A 21955-nucleotide genomic window follows, 5' to 3' on the forward strand; every position below is an offset into this window, starting at 1 on the left:
AAAAAATCTCAGTTTTCGGTGATTCAAAACGCCGTTTACATGTGGACGAAAGGTCCAAACGCATAGAAACAGCTGCGTTTTCAAAAATCCCCGTGTAGATGTGGACGTAGCGTAAAAGAGTTAGTAGTTTATTTTCTTACTACCTGTAATTTATTGCAGATTATTTGTATTTGCTTAATTGTTTACTAAATGTTTGAGGTGTGAAATAAACCGCAATGGAGCAAAATATGGGCGTGTGTGGTTGGAGGTTGTGTTTGTGCGTGCGCGCGCGAGAGGGGGGCGTGAACATTTATCTTGTAAAACAAGAGGGGCCCAGCAAAAAAAAGTTTGGGAACCACTGCTTTAGGGTTTCCTGACCGCCATGCGCCAGGAGACGACACGCTCCAACCTGTCCAGGGGCTGGGCCTTGGACATGGTCACCCTTAGCAACGATGTCACCAAGATGATGAGGGAGGTCGTCTAAGCTCTGATGTTCTGATATTTTCCATTTTTCTTCAGCACCAAACATGTTTGTAGGTTTTTAGTCTGTTAAATTTATGAAAATCAAAATGTTTCCACCTCTTCTCTCTGCAAGTCTCTAATAATAATAATAATAATAATAATAATAATAATAATAATAGTAACATTAATGATCGTGTATGTGACCTCACACAGTAAAGCTGATGTGAGGATCATCACAGTTTTGGTGGTTGTATGAACTTAGAATGCATAAAATAATAATTTGTTTTAATTAAAAAACTTTCCCTCTGTCATTTCCTGAGTGTTTCAAAATAAAAGTCCTCTCTTTCATGTTTTGAATGTGAGGCTGTTTCTGTGATGCCTTCAAATCTGTTTCAGTCTGCAGTTTTTTACAGTTCAGACCCAAAGTGACTCAAACATTTACTTAAAAGAGGTTTTTGTTCGTCTGGGTTTTCCTGCTCAGCAGCGCTAAACAGGCAAAAGCAGAAACACACAAACAGAAAGAAACAGGAAAATATTTGTTTCTGTGAACAATGCAGCAGCAAAATGAAAGACCAGGATTTATCTTTTAATGACTGACAAAAACATTAAATGATCATGTTTATTTTCACATAAATGTTCCATCGGTCCTTCTTTTACAATAAGTTTAGAAATGAAAAATACTAATAACACACCAGGAAAAAGCCAACAGCACGAGTCCTGAAAGGCTTAAAGAGAAAATAAACGCACAAAGAATGAAACAAAAAGGCACAAAACCTCAAAACAAGAGTGAATTAAATCTGACCGACACACAAAGATGCTAAAAGCCCCAAACATGAACCTGTGAGGTCATTAATACCTGTGTGTGTGCATGTTTACATGTCTTTGTGGGGACCAAAATGCCCGTCCCCACAAGTTTGAAGACATTTGTGAGACTCAGAATGTGGTTTTAGTGTCAGGGACAGTCAGGTCAGGGTTAGGCATTCAGTCTTAATGGTTAGAGTAAAAGGCTGAGGAGAGCATGATGTCAAATAGATGTCCCCACAAGGATATGAAAACACAACCGTGTGTGTATTACTGTGAATTTGTGAAACAAGTGAAGATTTCAGAATCAGTGAGAAATGTTTCACTTCCTGTTGGTGAAGAAGAGCAGACTCCTCTTCAGCCACAGAAATGAAGAAGCTTTTATTTTGTCAGCCTGACAAACACGAGCTCAGCCACGAGCAGAGGCGACCCTGCAGAGGTGAAGGTCACAGTCAGAATCAGCGCCAGAGAACCGCACAAGGACGGCCTCATTGGTCACGGCTGAGTTCATTATGTGATGGTAACAAGCTGATTATTACAGAACAGGAAACACACGTGTGCTCATCAAACACCAGCTGCTGCTGCTTTTATCAGTCTGACAACAAAACCTCACAAGAAAGAAGTTTTTGTGAGTTTGCAGCGTTCCTCTAAACTGAAAACTAAAACAGACTGAAAATGGGAACATGCACCCACACTCGAGAGTCAGGCAGCTTAAATGTGTTTGTCTTCATCTGTAGTTACGTTTCATTGGCTGGAAATGTGCTAACTGGAATCATTCACGAGTCCAGATGAATAAAAACAAGTGTTTACTGCTCCACGCTGCACGAATCTGAATCAAAATCACTCAGACGCGCCCACGTAGGCATTCCACTAAAACCATGTGACCACCTTCACCTTTAAACCTGTCGTGAATATAAATTTAGACTTTTCACTTTATTTTGAAAGAACAGATTTGCAGGAAGTGCGGCTGCTGCAGAAACTCTTCACTTTTCACTGGCTTTAATCTTGAAGGTTTCTCCAGATGTGGAACTTTCATGCTAAACATTCAACATCTGACGACCGTCTCCGTGTAAAACACTGACAAACTCAAACTTTATACGGTAACTGACAGATTTATTCCTCCATTTTCAGGCATTTCACAATGAACTTGGATTAGTTTGATGATTTTATTCACGTTGGTGAATAAAACCAGCCAAGAGGCTGATTCCTGCAGAGGAGGAGGCAGAGTGGAGGAATCTGCAGGTTCTGTCTCTAACACACAACCAGAGCTTCAATCATAACGTGCACATAATAAAACCATGATAATAATAATGGATTGGATTTATATAGCGCTTTTCAAGGCACCCAAAGCGCTTTACAATGCCACTATTCAGTCACTCTCACATTCACACACTGGTGGAGGCAAGCTACAGTTGTAGCCACAGCTGCCCTGGGGCAGACTGACAGAAGCGAGGCTGCCATATCGCGCCATCGGCCCCTCTGGCCAACACCAGTAGGCGGTAGGGTAAAGCGTCTTGCCCAAGGACACAACGACCAGGACAGAGAGCCCAGGGATCGAACCGGCGACCTTCCAGTTACAGATACGCTTCCCAACCCCCTGAGCCACGGTCGCCCCCCCCGATCGACTCTTTTAGCCTGTTTCCTCTGGATCGAACAGGATCTAACAAACCCCAGCTTCTGCTGGGACACTGGTCATCATGGGAGGAAAAAGATGGCTGCCGTGTTGCCGTTTCCTGTCTTACACCAGCGTTATACTTCCTGTATCTGTGGGTCTGAGTTTTTAATCAGAGGATGAACTTAAAGCTTTCAGTCTGCTCTACAACCCACCACCTATCCACACGTCTGCTAAGTGGACTGGAAATCAGTAAAACTTCTACCAGACTTTAGTAAATATTGCATTAAGATGAGCAGACAGATTTTAATCTCAGCATCGTGCACACAGATTTTTCAGGACACTGGAAGAGTTCCTGCCGTGGATTTAGATGTTAGTGTTGTGTGGATGATCCCATTCTGTCATCTTTGTGTTACTAACACTGATGCTTTTACACTTTAGGACCCTCGAGACCTCTGCTGCTCAGCCGTCCTGATCGCTGCCTCCACTTTAACCAGAGGCTGTAACCTCTGATCATTTCACCTGCACCGGCAGTAAAACTCTTCTCCAGAACCAAACGTGCCATAAACCCATCACAGCTTCATCATCAGCTCAGTCTCAGCAACATGCAGACGACCGAGCAGCAGAAACTCTGCAGGGAACGTCTGAAGTCTGTTCTTCAGTTTTCCCAGCTCACTGTTTATTGAACATGAGACAGAAAAATAACTTCACCTTTAATGTGAAACTTTTATCGCCTGTGACATGTTTGCAGGAAGTTTTCATGCTGTGATTTAGTGTCACAGCCATAAATATCACACAAGGTAAAAACTACAAGTCCCAGCATCCTCTGTGTTTAGGGAGGAGCAGTGAAAGTGTTGATCCTCCAGTCAGAGTAGTGATGGGATTTCCGGCTCTTTTTAGAGAACCGGCTCTTTCGGCTCCAAACCGGCTCTTCAGGTTGTTTTGTTGCTTTAATTAATTTATTATTAACAATAATGTAAAATTATGCACAAAAAGGAATTACTAACGTAAAAAAAAGTGGTTATGGTAGATATATGCGGTGGCCCCTTGAGACAAAACACGTACAAACTCCTAAACACATTTCTAGCATGAACTGAACTTCCAAAGCAGAGCTACTAGATCACTTAAATTACACAATTGAAAGCATGTGTGTATTGTTTGTGTATTTATACACAGGCACTCATATATATATTCAAATAATTTAAAAAAATTTTTCATTTACCTGTTACTACCACACACCAAATCCGGTCGTCGGTACTTGCTGGTTTGTGTAGCCACTAGGTAACAAAAGCTCAACTCTGCGCCCAGCATCCTGGAGCACTTCTGTTGTCTTTTGTACGTGTTTTGAGTTTTTATGTGCTTCTGAGTTTGTACGTGTTTCGGAGTTTGTACGTGTTTCGGAGTTTGTACGTGTTTTGGAGTTTGTACGTGCTTCAGAGTTTGTACGTGATTTGAAGTTTGTATGTGCTTTGTCTCTAGGGGCCACCGTAAATATACTTTTTGTCACAGTCTGGCGAGGGCAGACTGTATGAATTGAAAAAGGACCCAAAATGCAGACTCCAAGGAACAGGGAACAAAACTTTAATGTTAACAAAAAGCGAGCCGTTTAATATGGCTGGTAAAAAAGGTACAAACAAAGGGCAAGGCAAACTGAAGCAAAATTAACACAAACCTAAACTGGGAAATCTAAACAAACAATAAGAAAAACCTAGACAAGAAACTTGGAAGCATGGCATAGGAAACATGGCGTGGACAACAGACGACCTGACAATCACACACTGAAAACAGAGGACTTAAATACACAGGAGGTGATTAGGGGAAGTGGAGACACATGAGGAAACAGCTGGCACACATGAACATAATGACGTCACAGTGGGAGAGTAAAACTGAACATGATGAACACAGAACACCAGACCTCTTCACAATAAAACAGGAAACATAATGAGACATAGACATGACAACCCGAACTTGACAACGTAAGACACAGACATGAAACGCATGAAGAGCAGGGGAGATTTAACATGGTTGGAAACACGAGGGGAAAATAATAACTAGAAACACTTAGGCATAATAATACAAACTTGATAACATAAGACACGCAGCATGAAACACGAAGGGTGAGGGGAAGCTTAAATACAGGGGAAGAAAACACAAGGAGTCTAATAACCAAATGAACTTAGATAACCTAATGAACAAAATAAACTCAAACTTAAAACGCTGGGTCAAAAGACCCAGGACCATGACACTTTTATTTATTCACTCCGCATAAAATGTAATAAATAAATCATATAATACAAAAATCAACTATTCACATTTCAACTTTTAACTGTTTAAATTTTTAGCTTTTTCCTTTTACAAATTTAAAGTGAAACAACACAACACACTGCAAACCACAACACAATTAAATATAAATTAAAATATGAAAACAAAAAGAACATGCATATTCTCTGTCATAAGGACCTGCATGAATAAACTTTCTGAATCCTTTATCATCTCCAACTGAAAATAGTTGTGGATGATTACTATACCTTTCTAATGTGACGTTGTTGGCCCTGGCTCTTTCTCTCTCTCTGCCTCTGTTCCTGTGAAGCAGAAAAAAAGTGCAAGAGAGAGAGAGAGAGAGAGAGAGGCTGAGAGAAAGAAAAAAAAAAAACATGTGACGGCTCGTGATAAGGAGGCGGCTGCGTTGTTCACGTCTACGATCCGGCTCTAAGAGCCATTTCGTTCGCGAACGACCCATCACTAGTTCAGAGCAGCAGGAGGAGGAAGGTGGAGCTGAGGCAGGTGAGTGTTAACATGAATATGTTTCTTCTTATGACATAAAATAATTCCACGCTGTTCGTGTCTGTGGGTGAAACGTGAGGCCGGTCGGCTCCTCTGAGCGCTGGTTTCCTGTAAGTAGAGAGGAAGTGAGTTTAGCTGAGAGAGCAGGAAGAGAGTGAGAGCTGTGCTGAGGCAGGTGAGTGTTAACACCGCTCTGACATTACTGTGTCTCTGTGGCGGGAACAACAGGCTCCGTCAGTGGAGGCAAAAAGAATCAGACTTTGGTTTTTCAAAGGAAACTACTTTATGTTGGGAGAAGCCGCGCGCTCATTGGATAACGGCTTGTCAATCTCAAGTTATTAGCCAATGAGCGCGCAGGTTCACAGTAAGACCCGCCCTTATCACGACGTCTTTTAAAAACTAAAATGGCGACAGAAACTTTTTTTTTTTTTTTTATTAAACTTTATTTACAAACAACAGTATAACATACAAGGCACCATAATTAATCCGATTATGTTACATCCTCGGTTGAGCATCAGAGGCGGAGCCAGATATTTGAAACACCCGGGGCTTAGCCCAAAGAGTAGTATGCATGTGGGATTTTTTTTTTTTTTTTTTGGGGGGGGGGGGGGGGGGGGGGTAGAAATGACTGAAAGATTAATAGGCTCTGTTCAAAAAAGAATGACTTCATATAGGGAAAAATATATATCACATGTGCAGGACACCTTAAACGAGTTTTTTAATTAAGCAGCAAGGCAGAACAAGGTCAGGGCTGTATCAAGACACGAGGACTAAACCCCAATTCAACCAGACCCAGAACTGATCCAGAATTAAAACAGGACTACAACAGTTCAAAATCAGGACTACTGAGGACTTAACCAAGACAGAACCAGAATCAGAACTAGATGATAGCACTAAAAACCATCATAGACCTGCACTACACTTGTTTTTTAATTCTACCAAAGTCCACTATTTAGATTCAGAAAAGTTTATATAATTATTTAGCCTTGTTGTACAAACAAGCCTGCAGAACTTAATAAATACAGAATTTGAAAAATAACAAACCTAAAAAGAAACACTAGGTACGAGATACATGAGGACCTATGATACGCTGATACTTTTGGTAAACGACCATGTGACTAACATGTGTGTCTCACCTGCTCTTGTTCATCTGTTCTGTCCTCGTTCTCCTCTCTCTCCCTCTTTGTGCTGACAATCATCAAATATACAGTTGAAACCAGATATTTACTCTTCAGATAAAAACACTTTTTTAATTGTAACATCAAATCAGACTAAATGTTTATTTTTTTAGATTGATAAATATAAAAACATATTTGTTAACTTTAAGAGTAAAGAGAGAAACTATCTGTATTTCTTAATAGCAAATGGCACCAAATTGTATTCAAACTGAGCCACACTTATGGAGCTCCACAGTTCTTTTTCTGGTGTTTTGGTTGATATCTCTTGATGTTCCCATGTCACAGAAACAGGCTCTGTGTTTTGCCTTATATGCATCCACAGCTGTGCCACCAGTTTACTCACATGGACTCTACTAACCTATCAGAAGCTTCTTCAGCTCAGAATGGAATCGTCTGGAGTTTTCTTATTAATTAACAATAAACTTAGTGTATATGTACTCCTTAATATGATGAAAGTGATAATAAATAGACAGCTCTGTCTCTCTTTATTCTGACATTTAACTAATTCAAAAGATATTTCAATATTTATCTAAAACAAAAGTTTACTCTAAATTGATGTTGTACAGTAAAAATGTTTTATGTTTTCTCCCTAAAGTGTATGTAAATATCTGGTTACAAATGTGAATATCCTGCTGTGTACTGAAATCCCTCTTGTTTTGCATAGAAATATACTGAACAACATACAAAACATAATATATAAAATAACATCTACCTGAGTTTTTTCTTTGAAAGAACCCTCTAATGTCCATTCTTATATTTCAGTACATAACTGAAACCGATTTAGTCGGGGAGGGTAAGAACTGAAAATATGAAATAAACACACGTACGCTAAGACTCTCTAAAAAAATAGCATTTGTTCGGCTTTTCATTTCGCCATTTGTTGATTCACTTGAAGAGCAAGTAAAATAATATTGGTCAAGTGATCAGTTTGATATCAATCTTTCGTGATGCACCGTCATATTTACATTATTTGTACAGTACGAATGATTTTCTTTGGTACCTGGTCAAACTTCAGCTCTCCTTAGTATGGCTGGCTCCGTTTCTCCAACAGCGCACTCACTGCTGGCAGCAGCTGCCCCGCCCCCTCGCTCAGTCGCTTAGTGCCTGAGCTCGGATCATACCAATATCAGGGGGGATTCACGCACAGTCGTAAATTCCCACAGTGTGCACTATGTGCTTCGAATATTGTGTGTACTTTTTGTTTTATACAGTTGTCAGCCAGGCATCTAACTATGAAAAATTACACTCCAAAAGACCCCGGGCTTCTGACAAAACAACCCGGGCTTAAGCCCAGTAAGCCACCCCCACGCTCCGCCCCTGTTGAGCATTATAGCAAAACAAACAAACAAACAAAACGAACAAAAAAAAAAAAACAACAACAACAACAATAAGCACAAAGCTAAAAGAGTTAGCACAAAAAGAAAGAACAGTCATTGAAGGATTTGAACCAAAGGCAAAAAATAACGTGCAAAAAAAGGGCAGTCGTGATTATAAAATAGGGAGGTTTTTTTTTAAACATAGGTTAAACTCTTTAAATAAAACAACAAGTTTATGGGCTTTCTTGTTATTCACAAGTTTCAGCGATTTAGCCCAGAGTCTAAAGTCATTCAGCCATCTGTTTATACATGGTTTAGCTTTAAAGTATCTGCATTTGTGAAGAAAAAATTTTCCCATCGTAAAGAAAACTCCCTTAAAATATGGACAATAACAAACCTGCTAAATTCCTTCCAGAATCTCTGTGTAAAAGAACAGTACCAAAAAAGATGTGTCACAGTTTCTGGATGATCCCCACAGAAAGTACAATTAGTATTAATGTCCCTTTTAAATTTTACCATGTAGTGACTGGCTGGATAACATTTATGTAGAATTTTAAATGAGACTTCTTTCACCTTATTTACAATCAAATATTTATGGGGGACCATCCAGACTGTCTTCCACTTGATATCTGGAACATATCGGTTCCAATAAGATATATGGGAGAGAGACGATATCTTCTTGGAATAAACTACGTATTCTCTTATTGCTGTTACCAAGTTCCTGTGAAAAGCAGATTTTTCCTATTGGTGACTCAGCTGGATCAGGGAGAGCATAGGTGTCAAACTCTGGCCCGCGAAGCCATACCAAATTATTATTAGAGCTGGCCTACTGGTATTATACAGCTAATATATATATTGTTTAGTATTAAGCTTTGCTTGTTCCATATTCAGTTTTTCAGAAAAACTTGTTTGAGTCCATAAGAAGAGATTCATTCTTAAATCTGGAGGAAGATTTTTTTTTCAGTAAATATTAATGTTAGCCCGCGACCTTGTTCCAGTTTTGAATTTTGGCCCACTGTGTATTTGAGTTTGACACCCCTGAGGGAGAGTGACTGAGGTAGATATTGAGCTGTCAGTGCTTTTATATAATATTAAAGTCCCTGAGGGTATGGCACCAAGCACCATTGAGAATTCCTGAACACTGATTGGAAAATTATATAGTGCAATAAAGTCGTTGTAAGTAAGTAGTTGTCCCTCTTTATTAACCAGCTGAGCCACCAATAGGATCCCATTTTGGACCCAAGTTTCCAGGAAAAGTGATTTATTTTTATATAAAATATCTCTGTTGTTCCAGATAAGGTATTTGTGAGGTGAGAAGTTGTGTTTATAAATGAGGGTCCACGCTAAGAGGACCTGCTTATGGAAGGATGAAAGCTTTACAGGGAGTTTCTCAACATTGTAATTACAATTTAAAACAAAATTAAAGCCACCAAAACAAGAGAAAATATAATGTGGTATAAAGTTCCAGATAGAGGTAGGGTTTTTAAGAAAATGTTTGGCCCAATTAATTTTGAAAGTGTTATTTAAAGTAGAAAAGTCTAAAACGTTAAGCCCACCTGATTCATACTTATTCATCACAACAGTTTTTCTAATATAATGCGTACGGTTTTTCCATATAAAATTAAAGAGCATACGGTCAATATCTTTACTAATTTTCTTATCCAGATGTAAGGAGACAGCAGCATATGTTAATCGGGATATCCCTTCTGCTTTAGTAATTAACACTCTACCTTTCAAAGACAAGTCCCTTTGCAGCCACTGGTTGAACTTTTTTAGGGTTTTCTGTATAATTGGAGTGAAGTTTGAAGAGAATCTTGATTTTTGGTCTTTGGATATTAACAGTCCCAAGTATGTGACTTCTTGTTTAACAGAGATATTACAGATAGTATTTGCAGGGCAGTCTTTAAATGCTAGTAACTCACACTTTTTTAGATTTAGGCATAAACCAGAGGCCTCAGAGAAATCACTAATCACAGTAAGAGCTGGAGGGATTTGGTTTGCATTCTTCAAGAAGAGTGTGGTGTCATTGGCTAACTGGCTGATGACGAGCTCCTTATCAGCTATGGTGATTCCTTGTACAACACTGTTTGAAATATTAGTTGCAACAATTTGTGTACAAAGTAAAAATAAATATGGTGAAATAGGACATCCTTGGCGAATACCACGTTTCAGGTCAAATCTCGGGGTGGAGCCGTTAATCATTTCAATAGAACTATTGCCATTTGTGTATAAGGTTTTGACAGCTTTACAGAAAAACTTGCCAAAGCCAAATTTTTCCAAAGAGTGGAAAATAAATTGATGTTCAATTGTATCAAAAGCCTTATAAAAATCCAGGAAGAGAATGAAGCTATTGTCAGATACCAAATCAGAGTAATCAAGTAAATCCAAAACCAGTCTAATGTTATTAGAAATGTGTCTGTTTCTCATAAAGCCTGATTGTGTCTCATCAATAATTGTTTCCAAGACCTCTTTAATTCTGTTAGCAAGTATTAAAGCCATAACCTTATAGTCATTATTGAGCAGGGAGATGGGTCTCCAATTATCAATAAAGAGTAAGTCTTTGTTTGGTTTTGGAATAAGTGTTATGAGACCTTGAGTAAGAGAAGGAGGGAGGATGTTATTCTCTATACTTTCTGTAAAAACCTGCAGTAAAAATGGAGCCAGGAGATTAGAAAATGATTTATAAAACTCTGCAGTCAAACCATCTGTGCCGGGAGATTTATTGGCCTTAAGTGCAGAAATGGAATTACAAACTTCCTCCACAGTCAGAGGGCTGTCACAATAACTTCTATCTTCCACAACAATAGATTTTAGGTTTTTAATATTATTGAAAAATCCTGTTGAGACAGCCTCATTATATTTTGAGTTGTATAGTTTAGTATAGAATTCGGCACAGAAATGTGAAATTTCTCCAGGATTGTCAGAGACAATGCCATTAATATTTAGTTGATGAATAGAGTTTGTTTTTGATCTGTATTTTTCAAGTCTGAAAAAGTAAGCAGAATTTTGTTCGCCCTCCTCCAGCCACCTCTTCCTGGGTCTTATGAAAGCACCCTCAGCCTTGAGTCGTTATAAACCGTCCAGTTTATTTTGAAGTTCTAGTAAACTTAATTTATCTTCCTCTGAGATTTCTTCTGGAGACTTCTGGTAATAAGAGGCAATTCTGCTTATTACTTCTTGTTCTTCAGCTTTCCTTAATTTAGCAATTTGACTCCCATATCTTCTCAAGAATTTGCATGCTTCAAATTTAAAAAGTTCCCAATTGGTACAAAAGGACTTCTCTCTGTTAGCTTTGTTCCAATAATAAACAATTAATTTATTAATCTGCATGTTAACCATTTTATCTTTTAGTAAAGAATTATTTAACTTCCAATAAGAGAATTTATGAGGTATATTATCCAGTGTAAACATTCGGACGTTAATGTAAATTGCTCTATGATCAGTGTGGGGAGTGGTAAGTATATTAACAGTAATATTATCTTTATCAATACAGTCAGAAACAAGCCAAAAGTCAATACGTGATTGCCTGGATCCTGTCTTATTGCTCCAAGCAAAGAGTCTATCATCTGGAAATTTTTCTCTCCAAATATCCACAAGATTAAATTTTCCCATGAAATTTTTTAAGTTTGCACTGTATGAAGACTGCTGCCCTGGAGGCCACCTATCAACCGTATTGTCTAAAGCAATGTTAAAGTCTCCACCAATTAAGAGGACTGAATTTGGGTATTTGGAGAGCCAGCAATTAATTCTTTCTTCTAAGGAGTCAAGTAATTTATCATTTTCAGTTTTATTATTGTAACCATATATATTTACTGCACTGAAAGTACTGTTATTGTGTCTGATTAGTGAGCAGAGGTAGTGTCCTAAGGTGTCACAGTCAGAGTGTAACACATCTCCAGAAAAATAATTTTTAAGCGTGCCAACTCCAGCAGAACGCTCAGAGCCATGGGACAACCAGACTTCATTACCCCATTGCGATTTCCAAAAATTTGTATCAGCAGGTGTGGAATGACTCTCTTGGAAAAAGCAAAAATCTGTTTTAAATTGTTTGGCAAATAAAAACAAAGCTTTGCGTTTACATGTTTGTCTTAAACTCCTGGTATTAAGAGAAACAAATGAAAAAGACAAAGTTATTAGAAAAAAGAAAGAGAAAAAGTAAGTTCTAAACTTCTACAACTAAGAATAGATCTATAGGATAAGGGGACCGGGTGCTGCACAATTTAGGTAGTAGAACAGTAAAAACCCTGAGTGACTAAGCTTATAAAAACACAGTATTTAACTATCTACTGTACTATGGTTTAAATATAGCTTTTTATAAATAAACACACTCTTCAACACAAAATAAAGCTTTAACCTGAGGGTGAAAATATCAAGTTCACCATGTAAACAAGCTTACAGAAATGTCATTTCGGAGACTGAATTAAGCGTCTCTATGAAGGAGGGAAAACTTCTGATCCACTGATGAATCCTCGGCCTCCCACGAAATAAGCCGGCTTACCCTCCTTAGGGGCTTTGTCTATCATCGGCCACAGTTTGTCACGACGTTCTCTGTCCTCCCTGGACAGATCTTCAGCGAACCTCAAATGATTGTCCTGCAGGTAGGAGGATGTTTTGGCTGCTTTCCATACAGCATCTCTGTAGATTCGGTAGGTGAACTGCACGATGATGCCTCTAGGTCTGGTGCTACCTTGTCGCTTGGCTCCGAGTCGGTGTACAGTGTCGATGACGTCAGGCAGCCTATGATTTTGTTCTGGCAGAACAGACTGGCATATCACAGTCACCTTTCCCCTTGCGTCTTCTTTCTCAGCCTCCCTGACTCCATGTAGTCTGAGATTCCACCTCCTGGAATATCTTTCCAACTCAGAGATTCTCTGTTGGCAGTTGTCCACTCGACCTTCCTCTTTAGTTACTTTTTTTTCCAAGTCGCAAACTTTCCCCTTCATATCTTTCATTTCCACGCACACAAAATCAATCGTCTTTGTGAGACCCTCAATCTGGAGCGTATTCTCTTTCACCATGTTCGAGTTCTCTCTCACCATGCTCTCAATGTTATCAGACCTGGTGTTTATTAGTGCCGACAGACGAGAAATTATCTCATTTACATCAACTGGGTCAGAGTTGCTGCGTTCGTACATCACCTTCTTCGGAGCTGGCGATTTGAGAGGTGTAACAGGGAGAGGTGGGAACTCATCCACTTCTTCTTCGGCTAACGTGAGTGCCACCGTAGTAGCTGCGTAGTTATGGAAGCTATCCATTAGCACGTTGCTGGGCGTAGCACTCTCCTCGTTAGCATTCTCAGGCGCTATCTTAGACTTGGAACTTTTCGCTCCTTTCTGATTAAGCATTCTGCTGCTTCTTGCCCTATGATTGCTGCATCTTCTCTTATTTAGTGAATTGTTAGTGTTAGCAGCATAAAGTTGAGGTTTTACCGTTGTTCACGAACTTTCTGTGCAGAACTCCGTAGAGAGCGTCTACTCACTCCGCCATTTGGCACACCCCCGATCGGGTAGTGACAGTGTCCAAATTCATCGGCTGCATCCTCCCGAGGACCCGGCCTTCGCGGCGTACGTGGGCTGGGTCCTCAGAAGGTTGGATATGCTGGAAGTAAACAGCTGGGGAAATTGGACGGTCTAGCCTTCTGATTAGCGTCACCGCTGTCTCGGTGGAGTTTAATAAACTCGGCTGTCTGTTCCTTGCTATCTGCAATATAACAGGACACTGGAGTAAATTCTCGACCGTCTCATACTTCTGTTTAATCAGTTTTCTGTTTGATGTTTATTCAGCTGTGTAAAAACCAAGGAGGAACCCACCCGGGGGATTAATAAAGTTTTATTTTATCTAATCTAATCTAATAACTTTAATCTCAGCCAAACCGATTTACTCACGAACAAACAAAACACTGAAAAAAGCCCAACAATAACATTTTTAGGTTGTCTAAGTAAGTTATGCAGGCCCGTGCAGAGGGGGGGGGGGGGGGGGGGGCTGGAGGGGCTTGAGCACCCGCCCCTTTCCTGATGGGTGCCCAAAGTGCCCTTTTGTTGAGGCAACTTTTAAAAAACATTTTTTTTTTAATTTATTTTTATGTGTGTGCGTGCAGAGTCCTGTCTGTGCCCCTCAACAATAATATTTAACTATTAATCACAGTTTTGCTAAATAAAAGGATCTGGCTTGCATCAGTCACATGATCACATTTAACCAATGATCGCCCTTGATGGCAGAACGCGCTGGTTACGAGCCGGGAACGAGCTCACAAAGAGCACGTGCATTTTTAGCGGTCCGGAGCTGTAGGAGAAACACAAGTTAACTCAGAGACACAGACTGATGCGACAAACCCAGTAAGTAGGTGTACAGCGTACACTGTAGTGTGTAGCACCCAGGAGTATTAGCTTATTACGTACACGTTGGTAAGTTGTCTTGTGGCAATTTGACGAACTGAAACAAACGAGCGTGCTGTGTGTGCAACAGCGCGACAAACATTACCTGTCCTTTTATTAACTGCACATGTAGTGCTGGTCATAGCTGCTGGCTACCTGTGTAAGGCTGTCATAGGTCTGTAGCTCTGTCACCGTTTTAGGGAACATATTTAGTTTTAAAGTAAGTTACAGAGCATTTCCTGCCTTTCTGAGGGGATTATATTTCACTAAAAACGATCTAATATGCATGTCCACATAATAATTATTATAATTATAATATATTAAAAAACACACGCTGTATTTTAAAGAACATACTTTAAGAAGCAGATTATATTAGATTTATATTTTAAATAAGACAAAAGTTGGATTTTACAGCAGCAAAATGATTGTATCTCTGCAGTTTAAACATGTAATAAGCTTTGCCCTGCACAGAGTGGATAGTGAAACAAATGGAATCATCATAAATACATTATTTCATATTTATTACTTCCCCCTCCTCATTGCTTTATTATTGTAGCTCTAGTAATAAATAATAATGTAAGGATTCTGGATCAGCACCATGATGCCCATAGTATATACAGTATTCTGAAGAAGGTCTAAAATGTCACTGTGTGTGCGTGCATGTGCTTGTTTTATGTATATGGTTTTTTTTAATTATTACTCATGATATAACATTGTCCAGACATGGCTGGTAAGGACATGAGGAGGAAACAGTAGGAGCTGTATGAGGCTACTAAAGGCAGTGCTATAACATTTTTCTGTCATCATTTTATTATAGATTAAGTGCAAGAGTTGTTAGGTGTGGATAATTAGATTATAGTTTATTGCAATAGCAAGTTGTGCCTTGTTCTCAGATGGACAGCAAGTGGAGAGTGATATATGAAATGATGGGATGGAAGGAAGAAGAGAAGCAAAGAGTGATTCACAGGCAGAGCCTAATTTGTTTCTCACAGTTTTTTGTTGCCTTATGGTTCCAAGCGCTGTCACCAATCTTTGCATTTTGTTATTATCTCATGACACTTGTTTAATCAGCTACCATCTCTCCTATGGACTTTTTAATGTCTACAGTCTCAGATCAACACAGCCCTGCCCTCCAGCACTATCAGCAGCAGGAGCAGCAGAAACACCTCAACAGCAACATTGTACCCATCAGGTAAAACATCGGCTACGTTTGCTTTGCCTTGTCGCCACCTCACAACAGTGATATAGTATGATGCGATCCCATATTAGATTGTTGATGAATGTGTGTTGTTGTTATTCAGCCTGGTTCAATGTGCCCCTTTTTAACTTTGAGCACCCGCCCCTTTAAACGTCTCTGCACGGCCCTGGACTTATATATCATGTTTAACCTGAGTAGCGAAAGTCCGCGGTGATCTGAAAATGATGTGCCGGGAGTTGTGCCGTTCTCGGCGGCTTCAGTGACCCTCGAGCTCCCGGCTGGCTATAGTGCTGGTGGGTAGCAGACGTCTCCGAAAACGTCGAAGCACTTTTGCAAATATGCGGTATCTTGATAAACCGAGCAGATATTTGATGTTTACACAGCTACTTTCTCGCCTGAAAATATGTTAAAAGTTTATTTTGTGACCCAGAAAGATTAGTATGAGTAATTTTAAAACTTAGTAGCGGCCGCCAAATTGAGGAACTGGATTTGGTGGTCATGAAAATGGCATTAAACAAGTCCCCAGGGACAGATGGACTCACTACTAATTTTTATCAATTCTTCTGGAAGGACCTAAGAACTTTATTGTTTGATGCATTAAAGGAATCGATAGAGAAAAAAAGAACTGATGCCGAGCATGAAACAAGTGCTGATAACCCTGGTCCCTAAATCGGGTAAGGATAAAAGAATTTTAGACAATTTAAGACCCATCACCTTAAACACTGACTATAAGATCCTGTCTGGAGCTGTAGCTGAGAGGCTAAAGAAAGGCATCTCAAACATTATCAGTGAAACGCAATCAGGTTTTTTGAAAGGAAGACTAATTCATAACAATATTAGGCTGGTTTTGGACCTCCTTGAGTACAGTGAAATAATCCAAGATGTCACGGTCCTGAGTCTGTGGACTCAGTGTTTTTCTGTTTGTATTAGTTATCTTTGATTTCATGATGTGTTTTGATTCTCTTGGGTTTGATTTTTGTCGCTAGTATTCCTAACTCCCTAGGTCCTTGGCATTTCTTGTGTTCTCCTTCTTAGGTCGTGGTTCTGTGTTACTTCTGTTAGTATACAGTCATCTCTGTCAGTGTGTCTCTTGTTCTGTCACTGTATCCCCTAGTTTAGTCCACGTCTGTTCAGTTTCCTGTTTTACTTTGAAAGTCTGTGTACTATGTCAATGTGTTGAGTTTTGCCGCCCCTTGTCTTGTCATGTCTGATGAGTCCCAGCTGTGTTCTCCTCCTGTTTCACATTCCCTAATCACCTCAGTATGTATTTAAGCCCTGTGTTTTTCTCTGCCAGTTGTTGCGTCCTCCACGTTTGTTGTGTGTGTATTCGTTGTCGTCTACCTTCATCATCTCCAGTCTAGTTAGTTTAAGTTGTTGTTTATGTATCGCCAAGGGTGACTCACCAGCAAATAAAGCTGTCGTTTAAGTTAATGTTTTGTCTCCGAGTCCTGCACGTGGGTCCAGCCACTGACAGCCACACAACTCATCGTGACACAAGAGAGAGGATACATCCTGTTCTTGGATTTTTACAAAGCATTTGACTCAGTTGAACATACGTTCATATTCAAAACTCTGCAGTCTTTTGGTTTTGGACAGGAATTTATCAATGTTATAGAGATGCTATATAATGACATTAACAGCTCTGTTTTGCTAGAACATGTTCAAGGTTTGAGGTTAATAGAGGGATAAGGCAGGGATGTAGCAGCTCACCACTTCTGTTCATCATGGTTGCTGAGCTGTTGTCTATTTTGATTAAAAACAGTCACATTGAGGGGTTAACTGTGATGGGTGAACAGATAATAATCAGTCAGCTCGCAGATGATACCACCCTGTTTCTAAAAAATGAGGACCAGATTCCTTTAGCCTTACAGGTGATCAACCACTTCTCCAAAGCTTCTGGCCTGCAGCTGAATATTAATGAATAAGAAATTCTAGCTCTGCATGAGTGTCCCCTGCAAGCAATAAATAATATACAGATCAAAAAAAGAGGTTAAGTATCTGGGCATTGTAATTTGCAAGGATAAGACATCAACAGAAAATAAGAATATCTGTGCCAATATAGAAAAGTGTAAGTCTATATTAAACAGGTGGCTGCAAAGGGACATAACTCTGTTTGGGAGAATCTTGCTAACCAAAATGGACAGTCTGTCCAGACTAATCTATCCAGCCTTTTCTCTGCCCATATCTCCAAAACGAATTCAATCTATAAATAATCTTAATTTTAGGTTCATATGGAGGAACAAATGTCATTATATAAAGAAAAATGATATGATTAAGAATTATGAAGAGGGTGGGGCTAATGCCATTGACTTTGATGTTATGAATGGTGTACTGAAACTGAAATGGTTAAGATCTTTCATTAGGAACAAAAATTCCTTTTGGAACATTATTCCCAATGTGATTTTTGGCAAAATGGGTGGAATAGACTTTTTGTTACGTTGTGACTTTGATTGCAGTTCGTTACCTGTTAAACTCTCAGCTTTCCATCAGCAGGTCCTTCTCTACTGGAAATTAATCTACAAACAACTTTACTCCTCACAATACCCCTATATGGAACAACAGGTATATCCGTTTGTGTAGGAAATCTGTGTACATGGATGAATGGAGATCTAAAGGGATTTGGGCTGTAGCTCATTTTACGGATGATAATGGGGTCTTATTAAAACATGATACGTTTTGTGAGAAATTTGATGTAAGATGTACTGTTAAGAGATATAAATCCCTAGTGAAAGCCATCCCAGTCCCTTTGAGATCAAGGATAAAAGAAGATATTGTGCACTCTAAAATTTCTCCTGGACTGAGGCAGCTCTGCATAGCTGGAGCTGAATTTGGTGACAGCAGGTTTACAAACAAAGTGATCAGGAATATTTTGATCAACGACATTTGCCCTAATCTGGTTAAAAGAAATTATATCCTTAAAGAATTTGAGACCATGGAGGTTAAGGCGATAAGAAAAAAGTATATTTCACTTCCTCTTTCCCCTAAAGTAAAAGAGGTTCACTTTAAAATCATTAATGAGGTTTATCCAACCAATGAATTCTTAAGACGGAAATTTAACTTAGATGTGAACGCCTGCACATTTTGTGAAAATGATATTGAAAGTCTGGATCACTTGTTTTTCTACTGTGAATCAGTGCACTCCTTCTGGACTGACATGTGGAGCTGGCTACAGTCCAGGAGAATCCAGTTACCACATTTGACGGTGACAGTAATAAAATTTGGAATACTTGCTGAGAATGCAGATTTTGACCTGTTGATTAGGACGATTTTGTTAATGGGAAAAATTTTTCTTCACAAATGCAGATACTTTAAAGCTAAACCATGTATAAACAGATGGCTGAATGACTTTAGACTCTGGGCTAAATCGCTGAAACTTGTGAATAACAAGAAAGCCCATAAACTTGTTGTTTTATTTAACGAGTTTAATCTATGTTAAAAAAAAAAGAAACCTCCCTATTTTATAATCATGCCATTACTTAATGGCATGATTTTGCTCATGGTATTTTTTGCTCATGGTATTTTTTGCCTTTGGTTCAAATCCTTCAAAATACATACAAAATCAGTATCGATACTGACGTAAATTAATAGAAATAGAGATGGACCGATACGTAATATCGCATCGGTCCATCTCTATTTCCCTGTCTGGATTAAGGAAGGTTGTAAAAGCAGCTCGATGTACAACCTGTTCTTTGGATCCTCTACCAGCCTGGGCTATAAAGGAACTGTGGTCAGCATTAGGACCCTACAACCTGTTTCTTTTAAATACTTCATTGAGTCTTTCCTGAATGTTTTAAATCAGCTGTGGTAGTACCAATCTTGAAAAAGCCTGGACTGGATGTTGACATGGTCGCAAATAGGGCAGGGTATCGTCACTGATTTCTAGAATCGATTTGATTCCGATTCACAAGGTCCTGAATCAATTCGATCCACGATTCGATTCAATTCGATTTGAATCTGGGAAATTTTGCCTCAGACAGTCAGAAATATTATAATTCAGATCAGTACATTTACATATTTTTGTATCTATAAAAAGGAAGCTGACACTCGCAAGACTTTATCAAAGGTGTGAGCATCACAGCAGAGGCCTTTGTGTCAAAGTAGCTGAAGATAAAACAGAAAAACATGAAGGTGGTTTTATAAAAATATTCTACAGTAGATCAAAAACGAAAGAAAACCATTAATCGACATATGAACATTACCTCTGAAGTTACAGCGGTTTTATGACAGACACAGCGTTTTGCAATTTGCATAATTTTAAAAAGTTTAAATTTGTTCAGAAGCCTGTTGAACGGCAGAAATTAGGTTTTCTTTTCGGAAGTAAGTAAAAGGAAAAAAACAGCGGCCGACAGCGCTGTAAACAACTGTAGACTTGTGCGTAACAAGCAAGCGAATAATGCAGAAAACAGATTTTTAGACAGGAAACTGTGTGTGAGAGAGAGAGAGAGAGAGAGAGCTGTGCATGACGTGTGATTTTTATCCTGGTGGAAGCAAAACAGCAAAAGTCAGAGTGAGTTCATGACGATGTTTATGTGAAGCGTAGTTTGGATCTTCTTTTGCTGCTGGTTCAGTCAATATTGTTTGGAGAGAGATAAAACTAACAGCTTTAGAATCAGCGTAAAAAGGACGTAAACACAAAGCTCGGAGCCGCCGAAACATCAGAATCAGCGAGCTGTCGGCTTTCAGCCCCGACCGTGTCCGTGCCATCGGGTGAGAAAGGTGACATCTCACTGATTCTGATGCGTCGGTGGCTCCGCGCTTTGTGTTTACGTCTTTGTGCAGAATCCGTGTTCCTGCTCTCATTTACTGTTTCAGCTGTTTGGTGGTTGTTAAAGTTTTGTGAGGTTTAACCTGAGATTCTGGCGTTGGTGCAAAATGCAGCTGCTCGCATTTTAACAAGAACTGGGAAATTTGAGCACATTACCCCTGTTCTGAGATGTCTTCACTGGCTACCTTGTCAGGTTTGAGCAGATTTTAAGGTCCTGCTGCTCACCTACAAGGCTTTAAACGGATTGGCACCTTCATACCTCTCCGACCTTTTACACCTTTATGTTCCATCTCGTGCTCTCCGATCTCAGGACTCTGGTCTTCCAAAAGTTCTTAGAGCCAGAAAAAAGACAATTGGAGAGCTTTTTCTTTTCATGCCCCGTTTCTGTGGAACAACCTCCCACAAGATATTCGGCAGGCTGCTCTGTGGAGGTTTTTAAAACCAAGCTGAAGACACATTTGTTCACCCGATCCTACATGTCTTAATTCTATGGCTTTTAGTTTTTACATTTTTATTGTTTTTAACTTGTATTGTGTCTTTTACCTGTATTGCTATGTATCGCTTTTATTTTATTTATCTCTTTAGTTGTACAGCACTTTGTTTGAAAGCGCTTTATAAATAAAGTTATTATTATTATTATTATTATTACAAGGTCCACGTTTACGGGAACATCTGCTACAGATATGGGAGAATATTTGATTTCTATTGTAGACAGAAGCCACGGGTGTGTTCAGTCAAACGTTTAGAATAAACTTTGGTCTATAAATGTGTTTCATGATTTATTTTTAACTCCAACTGCTTATTTGTACTATGCTTTCATTTCAGAGGATAAAAAGGATATTTTCAATAAAACTGTCACGATCCTGGGTCTGTGACTCAGTGTTTTCTGTTTTGTATTGTTAATCTTTGATTTCATGATGTATCTTTGTTTATTCTTACGTTTTGGTTCTGTGTTTTGTTGTACCTCTAAGTTCAGTCTTTGTATTTCCTGCTTTGTTGTGAAGGTCCGTGTCTCATGTCAGTGTGTTTAGTTTGCGTTTCCTCTGTCTCGTCTTGTCAATCACTCCCAGCTGTGTCCTCCTTCTGTGTCTCATTCCCTCGTTATCCCTCTGTGTATTTAAGCCTTGTGTTTGCCTCTGTTAGTTGCTGGTTTGTCTGCGTATCTGTGAGGGTCCTGGGTCTCCTGAGCTAGTGGTTTCAGTTCTTTGTGATTTTTGTGTTATGCCAGTTTAGTTTGTGAGTTATTCTATGCTTCCTAGGTTTTGATTCCCTGCCCCCCTTGTTTCTCTGTGCGCTCTGTTCTGTGTTTAGTCTTCTCTGTCCATTTGTTCTGCCCTGTGTTGTTGCCTTCTGTGTCTCCCTCTGTGTAACTGTCTATATAGTGATGTGTTGTGGTGCTTTGCTCCCACCCCTTGTGTTCCGTGTTTTCGTCTTCCCTTCGTGTACTTCTTCATATTCGTGTACTATTAGTTTTTAGGTTTTTGCT

The 21955-nt window shown here is 39.3% G+C and overlaps 1 protein-coding gene across 1 annotated transcript in view; it reads left to right on the forward strand.

The window, feature by feature from the left end:
• Positions 1-21955, forward strand: part of LOC146548152 (NACHT, LRR and PYD domains-containing protein 12-like) — a 390489-nt gene that overhangs the window by 81576 nt on the left and 286958 nt on the right. The window lies entirely within an intron of this gene.

The sequence above is a fragment of the Mchenga conophoros genome, linkage group LG23, assembly GCF_057382185.1.
Source record: "Mchenga conophoros isolate Kocher_MC1m ecotype Shallow Benthic linkage group LG23, M_conophoros_male_GT1.1, whole genome shotgun sequence".
Taxonomy (NCBI): domain Eukaryota; kingdom Metazoa; phylum Chordata; class Actinopteri; order Cichliformes; family Cichlidae; genus Mchenga; species Mchenga conophoros.